The sequence below is a fragment of the Procambarus clarkii genome, unplaced genomic scaffold (genome assembly GCF_040958095.1).
Source record: "Procambarus clarkii isolate CNS0578487 unplaced genomic scaffold, FALCON_Pclarkii_2.0 HiC_scaffold_97, whole genome shotgun sequence".
Lineage (NCBI taxonomy): Eukaryota > Metazoa > Arthropoda > Malacostraca > Decapoda > Cambaridae > Procambarus > Procambarus clarkii.
In genome coordinates, this window is record NW_027189130.1 from 5,260,786 (window position 1) to 5,271,946 (window position 11,161).

The following is an 11,161-nucleotide window of genomic DNA, read 5'->3' on the forward strand; positions in this document are numbered from 1 at the left end:
ACAGCCCGGAATTTCCATCTCTTCAAAGCTCCAATCCTTCCATATCACCAAAGCCACTCTTCCTCCTCCTCTCCCATCTCTCTCTTTCCTTACTATATAAAAGTCCTTTGGAAACACAGCATTTGTTATGACTCCTGACAATTTTGTTTCTGTGAGTCCTATTACATCTGGGTTTTCTTCTTGCACCCTTTCTCCCAGTTCACTTGCTTTGTTGGTAATCCCATCGATGTTTGAGTACATTACCTTGAAGCTCGCTTTCCTATGTCCATTTTCACCCACCCTCCCCACTAGTGCAGGAAGCTGTTCCATGGGCATTGCTGCTTGGGTAGGCTCATCCTTCTGTGGGGTAGTTACCAGGGGTTCTGAGAGAGGTGGGGGTGGGAGGGGGGGGGGAGGAGGGGAAGGGGGAGGATGGCTTAAAACTGGGGTGGGGGATGGAGGACTTAGTTCGTGTCTGGGCCCGCTTGGGGCAGGAGGAAGACCAGCGGGTGGGAGGGAAGGGGGTACTCAAGGTAGCGAGGGAGGGTGGAATTGGGTGGAACTCCCCACCTATAGGGTGGTGAGTTGGGATGTTGCAGTCCCCTCTGGGGTTCCTGAGGTGCTGGGTTGGGGTTCCACACTCCCCACTGGGATTGCTGGGTTGGGGGTTGAGGTTCCCTGGCTCCCTTCCCTCGGCCTGCGCCTTTTCCTTGCATCTGCTGCCTGTATTATCTCTGTCCTGGTCATGTCCCTCTGAAGGAATACCTGTCTGTAATTCGTTACATATTTCAGTTTGTTCTTTTTTGCTAGTATGTTCTCTTCGATGCACTCGTTTTTGAGCACTACCTTGATCACTCGGTCTTTGTCTTTGTTGTACTGGCCAATCCGGAAAACTTTTCTATGTCTGTTTCAGCCCCTTCTAGACCTATCTCCTTTAGTATCCCTGCCACTGCAGCTTTGTCCTTAGACCTCCATTCTTTCCTTGTGGAACCCTCTTGTTCCTTAACACTTATCACTACTACAGCTCTTTTCCTTTCCAGTAACTGGCTCGTGCATCTTGCTGCCTCGTGTGAGGTTACTGCTTTCATTACAACTTCCTTGACTGTGGACATTGCTCCTGGGCTCTTCGGCATTTCAGCAAAGGTGGCACCCATTGTAGGGGTCCCTGCCATTGCTGCATCTCCTGGTACCTGGGGGTTGGTCCCCTGGGCCTCAGTCTGAGGAGATCCTTTTTTAAGGTTTGTTATCTCCTCTTGCGCTGCCTTTAGTTCATTCTGCAGTTTATTTATGAGTCCTCTCATGTCTTTCAGTTCTTCAGTGATTTCCCTCCATGCGCGAACAGTCATCTCCATGTATGACTCGTCCTGTTCCTCTCCTCCACCTGTGTTCTGTTTTCTTACCATCCTGCTTGATCCCTTTTCTTTTCCCTAGCGTTTGTTAGTCTACACTAACCTCAGTGTGTGTGTGTGTGTGTGTGTGTGTGTGTGTGTGTGTGTGTGTGTGTGTGTGTGTGTGTGTGTGTGTGTGTGTGTGTGTGTGTGTGTGTGTGTGTGTGTGGGGGGGGGGGGGGGTGGGGGGGGGAGAGGGAGAGAGGAGAAGAGAGGGAGATCGGGAAAGAAGGAGATATAGAGAGAGAGTGTGGGGAGTAGGAGTGGGGAGGAGGAGTGTATTGGGTTAGTGAGATGGGGGGGGGGGTAAGCGAGGGGGCGGATTATGAGTGATGTCTTATCCCCTTTCCACGAAAGGTGTTAATAATTTATAGCCTGACTGGATGTTTGTCTGTGTACTCACCTAGTTGTACTCACCTAGTTGTGCTTGCGGGGGTTGAGCTCTGGCTCTTTGGTCCCGCCTCTCAACCGTCAATCAACAGGTGTACAGGTTCCTGAGCCTATTGGGCTCTATCATACCTACACTTGAAACTGTGTATGGAGTCAGCCTCCACCACATCACTTCCTAATGCATTCCATTTGTCAACCACTCTGACACTAAAAAAGTTTTTTCTAATATCTCTGTGACTCATTTGGACGCTCACTTTCCACCTGTGTCCCCTAGTGCGTGTGCCCCTTGTGTTAAATAGCCTGTCTTTATCAACCCTGTCGATTCCCTTGAGAATCTTGAATGTGGTGATCATGTCCCCCCTAACTCTTCTGTCTTCCAACGAAGTGAGGTTTAATTCCCGTAGTCTCTCCTCGTAGCTCATACCTCTCAGCTCGGGTACTAGTCTGGTGGCAAACCTTTGAACCTTTTCCATTTTATTCTTATGCTTGACTAGATATGGACTCCATGCTGGAGCCGCATACTCCAGGATTGGTCTGACATATGTGGTATATAATGTTCTGAAAAATTCCTTACACAATTTTCTAAAGGCCGTTCTTATGTTAGACAACCTGGCATATGCTGCTGATGTTATCCTCTTGATATGAGCTTCAGGGGACAGGTCTGGCGTGATATCAACCCCCAGGTCTTTCTCTCTCTCTGACTCTTGAAGTATCTCATCTCCCAAATGATACCTTGTATCTGGTTTCCTGCTTCCTACCCCTATCTTCATTACATTACATTTGCTTGGGTTAAACTCTAACAGCCATTTGTTCGACCATTCCTGCAGCTTGTCCAGGTCTACTTGAAGCCTCAAGCTGTCCTCCTCTGTCTTAATCCTTCTCATAATTTTGGCGTCGTCAGCAAACATTGAGAGGAATGAGTTTATACCCTCTGGGAGATCATTTACGTATATCAGAAATAGGATAGGTCCAAGCACAGAGCGCTGTGGGACTCCACTGGTGGCTTCACGCCATTCTGAGGTCTCTCCCCTCACTGTAACTCTCTGCTTCCTATTGCTTAGGTACTCCCTTATCCACTGGAGCGCCCTACCAGTTACTCTTGCCTGTTTCTCCAGCATATGCATCAACCTTTTATGGGGTAATGTGTCAAAGGCTTTCCGACAGTCCAAAAAAATGCAGTCAGCCCTATCCTTCTCTTTCTTGCTTAATCTTTGTCACCTAATCGTAGAATTCTATCAAGCCTGTAAGGAAAGATTTACCCTCCCTGAACCCATGTTGATGGGTTGTCACGAAGTCTCTTCTCTCCAGATGTGTTACTAAGTTTTTTCTCACAATCTTCTCCATCACCTTGCATGGTATACAAGTTAAGGACACTGGCCTGTAGTTCAGTGCCTCTTGTCTGTCACCCTTTTTGTATATTGGTACTACATTAGCAGTCTTCCATATTTCTGGTAGGTCTCCCGTTTCCAGTGACCTACTATACACTATGGAGAGTGGCAAGCAAAGTGCTCCTGCACACTCTTTCAATACGCATGGTGAGATTCCGTCCAGCCCAACAGCTTTTCTCACATCCAGCTCCAATAGGTGCTTCTTCACCTCATCTCTTGTAATTTTGAACCTATCCAAGGTCATCTGGTTTGCTGCCACCTCTTCTAGCGCCGTGACATCTCCCTGTTCTATTGTAAAGACCTCCTGGAACCTTTTGTTGAGTTCTTCACACACCTCATTGTCATTCTCCGTGTACCTGTCCTCACCCACTTTAAGTTTCATTACCTGTTCCTTCACTGTTGTCTTCCTCCTGATGTGACTGTGAAGTAGTCTTCCTTTAGTGCGTGCGGCAGTAGCTGAAAAAAAGCGGGTTGTGCGCGCGGCGTTCTGGGCGCTCAAGCGTAAACACAAAAAAGTTTATAATCTTTTCACGCTCCTAACATCAATTTTCGAGCTACGTTTTTCATTTAGTATCAATGCGTTGACAATCAAATTCTCTACAAGATCATATGCATAAAATGTCACCCAAGCATTTGGTATCCCACCACGAAGTAAATAAACACGAAGATGACTCGCCGTGACACCCAAACAGGAAGTAAATGTTCATACTCTTTCGTTTGTTGCCACCCTCACAGTCATCCTACAGCGCTTATTCTGATATCACTGAACTCGCAATAAAATTCCCCACCCAGACATATGCCTATCAATGTCTAATTATGTTCCGCACGAGTGTGGGAACTGGGCGAAGCGTTAGCCGTGATTTCAGCAGCGACGACACTGTTGTGATGCAGCACTTTGAAAGTTTATACTTATTTCACTGTCATGACATTATTTCTCGAGCTACGTATTTCATTTGTATAGCAATGTGTTCGCAATAGAAAGTTCTATAAGAACATGGGTAGACTTGGCCAACAGAGCGTCAAATAAATTTGCGGCGAATAAAAATCTTACGCGTGTTTGTACCCGTGAGCGTAAAAAGTTTTTACTTTGCTCAGGTTTTTTCAAGTTACTACTTGATTCACTCCGTTTTTTTTGTTTGTATAGTGTTCGGAATAAAATTCTCTACACAGACATATGCATATAAATGTAGAATCATGATCGCGGCCAACACAAGAGTGTGTGGAGTGCCCGATTACCCTAGTTGTGATACCAATTCAATAGTCTCTCCTCTAAATTACAATACATTCCCGTTTTCTCAAATAGGCACAGTGCCTATTAGAGAAAACAAAAATTTAATGGCAAACATATTCATACAAACCCAAAGTCGATCGAGTAGTAAATACCCAATATAACACTGTCCGTAAATTTACGTCATGATCCGACAAGAGGTTAGGGAAACTGCCCGTAAGTCCAAGTCGAAAATCCAGGAAAGTGTTAGGGTAAATATCAGATCAAGCAAGGCTGGTTCATCCCCTCCTCTCATTCTTGTCGGCCCCTTGACGTGCTGACTTAGAAAGTTACTTGTTGCCACCTCCATCAGCTTAGCTCTCCATGTGTCTGGGCCTCCATGTGGGTCTCTGTTCCCCAATCTATCTTCCCATTGCTGAAGTCTCCCATGATTAGTAGTCTGGATCCGTTCCAGCTAGCCACAGAAGCTGCTCTCTCTATTATATTGATGGTGGCCAAGTTGTTTCTATCATATTCCTGTCTGGGTCTTCTGTCATTCGATGGGGGGTTATATATGACTACTACTATAATTTTCTGTCCTCCAGTTGCTATGGTGCCTGATATGTAGTCACTGAAACCTTCATAGTTCTGAATTACCATCTCTTTGAAACTCCAACCTTCTCTTAGTAGCAAAGCTACACCACCTCCTCCTCTCCCTTCTCTCTCTTTCCTCACTACATAGTAGCCCTGTGGAAACACTGCGTTTGTTATAGCTTTCGTTAGCTTTGTTTCTGTGAGTGCCATTATGTCTGGGTTTTCTTCTAGTGCCCATTCTCCGAGTTCACTTGTTTTATTTGTAATCCCATCTATGTTAGTGTACGTTGCCTTGAAGCTCACTTTCTTCTGTTCATTTTCTTGTCCCTTTCTTGGCGAGCATTCTGCTGGTGTGGGAAGCTGTTCCGTGGGTGAGAAGATATGTGAGGTGGTTTGCAGGGTCTCACAGGATTTTGGGGTGAGGGGTGGGGGTTTAAGGGAAGGGGGGACAGGTAGGGTGTGTGTTAAGGAGATAGGGGGGACATGGAGGATACGGTGTGAGGGGGGAGGAGGGATAGGAAGGGTATGGGATGAAGGGGGAGGGGAGACAGGGGGGGAAAGGTGGGAGGGGGGACATGACAGGAATGGGGAAGGGGTGACATGATCAGAATGGGGTGGGGGGGGGGGAGGGAGGGTTGGGTGGGGGCAGGTAGGGTGAGGGGAAGGGAGGGTTTCTATGCAGAGGGGGGTGGTGGTGTTGCCCTCCCCTCTGGTGTTGCTGGGATGCTGGTTTTGGGTTCCCCTCTTGTCTCTGGGACTGTTGTGTTGGGGGCTGAGATTTCCTGGTTTGCTCCTCTCTCCCTGCGCTTCCTCCTTGCCTCTGCTACCCTGGCTCTCTCCTCCTTCGTCCTGTCCCTCTGCAGGAATACTTTTTTGTATCCCTCCACATGCTGCAGACGACTCTTCCTTTCGAGAACATCCTCCTTCGTGGTTTCGTTTGTAAACACCACCTTTACAAGTCTCCAGATGTGTTACTAGGTTTTTCTCACAGTCTTCTCCATCATCTTGCATAGTATACAAGTTAAGGACACTGGCCTGTAGTTCAGTGCCTCATGTCTGTTACCCTTTTTGTATATTGGGACTATATTAGCAGTCTTCCATATTTCTAGGTCTCCAGTTTCAAGTGACCTACTATACACTATGGTGAGTGGCAAGCAAAGTGCTCCTGCACACTCTTTCAATACCCATGGTGAGATTCCATCCGGTCCAACAGCTTTTCTCACGTCCAGCTCCAATAGGTGCTTCTTGACCTCATCTCTTGTAATTTCGAACCTTTCCAAGGTCGCCTGGTTTGCTGCCACCTCTCCTAGCGCCGTGACTTCTCTCTGTTCTATTATAAAGACCTCCTGGAACCTTTTGTTGAGTTCTTCACACACCTCTTTGTCATTCTCAGTGTACCTGTCCTCTCCCATCCTAAGTTTCATCACCTGTTCCTTCACTGTTGTCTTCCTCCTGATGTGACTATGTAGTAGCTTTGGTTCGGTCTTGGCTTTATTAGCTATATCATTTTCATACCTTTTCTCAGCTGCTCTTCTCACACTAACATACTCGTTCCTGGTTCTCTGGTATCTCTCTCTGCTTTCTGGTATTCTGTTATTACGGAAGTTCGTCCATGACCTTTTGTTCAGCTCCTTTGCGTTCTTCCATTCCATATTCTTATAGTGTGGGTTGGTTGTGTTGTCGTGTTGTTCCTCCTTTACAGACAACCCAACCCACAACTCGGTAGAGTGCTTATACCTCACTAGGAGATCACCCTGGGCGCTTCTGGCTCTTGGAGAGGGGCTCAACGTCACACGTTTAGGGGATGCGGCTCCAATACTTAGCCTCGTTGTCACGTGCACACACCCACTCCAGCCGCTGTGACTCCCCACTCTCTCCTTATGTGATATGATCTCCTCAATCCCCTTTGACTTACTAATTTTCCATCCTACCCTGTCCACAGTGGTGGTTCTTGGTTCTTTCTCTCTCTCTCTCTCTCTCTCTTCCTTTACTATTTCCTGGGAAGCCTCACTAGGACGAGGTCAAACACCAGCAAATTGGAATACATTTACTGGACAAAGCACATACACACATATAATAATAATGAATCCTATACTCTATACTATTACAATCAGGTTGCACTCCAACACCATCAGAACTCTATCATCAGATTATCAAGTGGTATCCTATCTTCTGATTCCCCACCTGATACAATCTACCTCTTCAAGTAAATCAAGTCTTATACTACAATGTTGCACTATCAGCAAGAGAATATATCTATAAACATGTACAAGGAAATCCAGCATTGAATGCAATAACATATATATATATCAGTATAAATGTTCCTTGATACACAACAATGATCAATCGATCACTCTATCAGTCCTAGAACACATACATCTGTAGGTAATCCAGCCTACGACTGTAACTCTAAACTTCAGTATAAAACACTCCTTGACATAAGAATGCAAACAATCACTCACCTCTCACTGCGTCTTGCACGCTAATGATAACCAAACACTATTAACTCCCTACAAGTAATCCACCAGAACTTCCCCTCCACCTCTGGAAGTTCACTACCCTGATATCTCTAGGTTCTTCCGGGTTTAACTACCAGGATCCTCTGCAGCTCCTCCATGCTGCTACCGTGAAGTTCCCTCGAGCAACTATGGTGCTTCACCACCTCTACAGAAGCACGTGACGCTCCTCTTCACAGCTTCTCCTCACAGCTCGAGGTCCTCTCCTCCACTACCTTGGAGTCTCATCAACTACTCCATCTGTGCTGGGTTCGAAGTTCTCAGCAACATCTTCCCCAAAGACAAACCACAGATTGTCTCGTCGAGGGCGCTATCCCTCAGACATAGGCTGGTCAGGGCGCCTCCACGACCCACAATAATGCCTCTGGACGGTTTAATAAATACTCCTCGTCGCCCAGGACTTGAGATCACACGTCCACAGCTGGTACGTCTGCACACTTCTCTTCTCTTTGAGATATATCACTATGGGGTTCCTTCTGACGGGAGCTCAACGGAGCGCGGCTTTCCCCCTGCGATGTCTGGCCTCAAGTGAGGTCAAAGCCCTCCAGAAGTGAGCCTCACGCCTCCAGCAAAATGTCCACATCTCCTAGCCAGTCATTTATCTGTTTTCTTCTTCACTGCCCATAATCTCAAATTGTTATTTAAATCCAACAAACTATTTTACATCGGTGTTATCACGTCAATATTTCTTAGACATTCTGGTTAGGTCAGGCTTGCTGAATAACTCTCAAGAGGGAGATTCGTTTCTCCTGCAGGCTGAGATCATAACACTCCCCTCCCCTTATTTTTGAGAGTTATTCCAGTGGCAAAGCTCAGGATAATACATCCGCCACCACACTGTCTCGTTCTTCAACCGATATACTCCCTTAGGAGTCTACAATTAGTTCGTTGCACCTTGCAACATCTGGCTCACAACTCTCCAGAAACATGATCTTCTCATACACGATCTGACCTCTCTGGCACCTCTTGGCTAGGCTGTCCTCCTAGGACGCCTGCACTCCATCGGTCCACTCTACTTATTGTCTCCACCCTCCGTTTCCTCGTCTTCTTCTCTTCACGTCCAGAGTCAGACGTCTACTGTCTGTACCTCCTCTGTCGTCTTCACACCTCCATCAACTGCCATTATACTTCCGTCTCCTGTCATCATACTTCACTCCCTCGTCTTCACCGACGATCCTCCCTTTCGTCTCCTCATTTATCCGAGACATCATCCTGTTTGACTTCCATCGAGTCCTCGGTTTTCTTCTATTCCTCCATGTTTGTATCATCATCCTCTTCCCACACTTCTCACCTCTATACAACTCCCTTTCTTCTCTTTCAACTCTTCTTCGTTCCGTAAAAGTTTCTTCGAGCACTGTACTACACCCAACAGCACTCGATCGTACATGTCGCTTTACCTCACCTAGAGTGTTCGTAAGCATCTCTCCACACATACTGTCTCTTCTCCTTTCATTTTCTCGGCTATTACTCTTCTTCACTATCTCTCTTCCACGTTTTCTGTGAAACAAGTCAACTCCTGACACCTCAAACGACTTAACTCCACTATCCATATGCCTCTGTGCTCGTGGACAACTTGACGCTCTACTCCCACCCTCAGTCTGTCCACATCTTTCCTCATTCCTACTCAGCACAGTTGCATTCGCCTTCCGACTCTTAATTTCAGCAGTCTGGGCTCTACTCAGGTCCGCTCTCTTCACATGATTCTTCTTCGGCTGGGCCATCTTCACATTTGACCTCACCGAGACTTCATTTTCCTGGGCTGGACCTTCATCAAACAGCCATGCTATATCTACATCAATATCTTCTACCAGTTTAATCGACACTGTCTCATCTTCTCCAGCGTCTTCCTTGTCGGCCACCTCTGCTTTCGTCACTACCGAGACATGGTTTCCAATGGATTGGCGGTCTCCTGACTCATCTCCTCGGATGTCAGTCAGGTTCACACTCTCAGGTGTCCTACCCGTGCCGTGGCCTTCTGGGCACTCCTCTGGCACAGTCTCCGCTATGACTCTTGGCAACACCTTTGTCCTGCACAAGTCATTCCCCAGGATCACTTGGACTCCTGGAACAGGTATGTGGGGACACACTCCCAACATCACCTCTGCCGACACATATTCCGACCTTAGCTGGACAGTATATACGGGCATGTTACTCTCAGACAATAACCCATATACTTTCATCTTACTCCTGCCAGTTAACCGTCGATCATTCCCAATCAGGCTTCTCGTAATCAAGCTCTGATTAGCTCCGGTATCCCTTAAGATACCAACTTCTACCTCAAGTTGGCCTCCTATACTGATCCAACCTTTGCTCATGAACGGCCTATACCTCTCGTTCACTAAGTTCATCTGTGGTTTGTCTTGGAACACATTAGTATATTTACTTCGGGGGTTACACATGGCCAGGGTCACAACTCTCTTGCCCTGCCGACAATCTCGCCTCACGTGACCCAATCCGTTACAATTGTAACACCTCACCTGGGAAAAGTTTCTTCTATATGTACCAAAGCGGCTCTGACTTTGTCCACTCACATGAGAGTTCCTCGAGCCAGGCACACTACTCGTACTCTGTGGAGCTTTACTGGACTCTCGATCTCCCGGATAACGATTAGTTTCTCGTTTAGCTCCTTCATCTTCACTTTCAGACGAAGTGCGCGACCTACTCTTCTGAGTTTTAGGGTACTTACTTTTATCTGCCCATTTATCAAAATTCTTCTCCCCCCAGACTCCTCTGGGTCTTTCATAATTTCTTCCTCCCCAGACTCCACTGGGTCTGCAATTGCTGCGTCTCACCTCGCTTCTCACTCTGTTCTCCCTCAAGCTCTTGTATGCTTCGGTAATCATATCCGCCCTATCTGCGGCATCTTTCACCTCCTTTATCCCTGCTTCTTGGATCTTGAACTTTGTTTCGGGATGCATCATCTCCAAGAACTTCTCCATGACCATCAGTTGCTTCAGGTCAGCGTAAGATCCGACCCTGGCAGCTTCAATCCACTTCTGGAATCGTCTTTCCAGATCCCTTGCTGTCTCAGCAAACGTACATGCTCCAACTTTGATCATCTCTTTGAAGCGCTTCATATAAGCTTCTGGGGTTAACTGAAACGAGCGCAATATGCTGCTCTTTACTGTGGCATAATCCTGGCACTCTTCCAGTGACAATTGGGTATATGCCTCCCTGGCTGCACCGGTCAATCTTAACTGGACCAGCTGGGCCCATTCCTCTTGTGGCCACTCCTTGATGTTGGCTACTTTTTCAAAATGCTCGAAGAAGCTCTCTGCCTCTTCGGGAACAAACAAGGGAATGTCCTTCTCCCTAACCCTAACATCTGGTGAGTGTGATACCTGGGTGGTGCTCTCTGGCAACCCATGTTCAATCCTTTGCTCAGCCAAGTTTCTATTCGCTTCTATCTGCATTTGTTTTGTTCTCTCTTTTTCTTTCTCCACCTCTAGTCTTGCTTTCTCTTTTTCTACCTCCAGTCTGGTTTTCTCTTTTTCCCTCTCGGCTTCATTTTTCATCTGGAGTTCTAATTTCATCTTTTCCAGCTGGAACTGTCTCTCCTTGTCCTCACGCTGCATCTGGAACTCTAACTGGAATCTCTCCAAGCTCCTATTTCTGCTACTCCTGTTACTGCGACTACTCTTGCTGCTCCTACTCGATCCCTGGGATCTCACTTCATCCTGCCCATCATCCTCCTTTCCA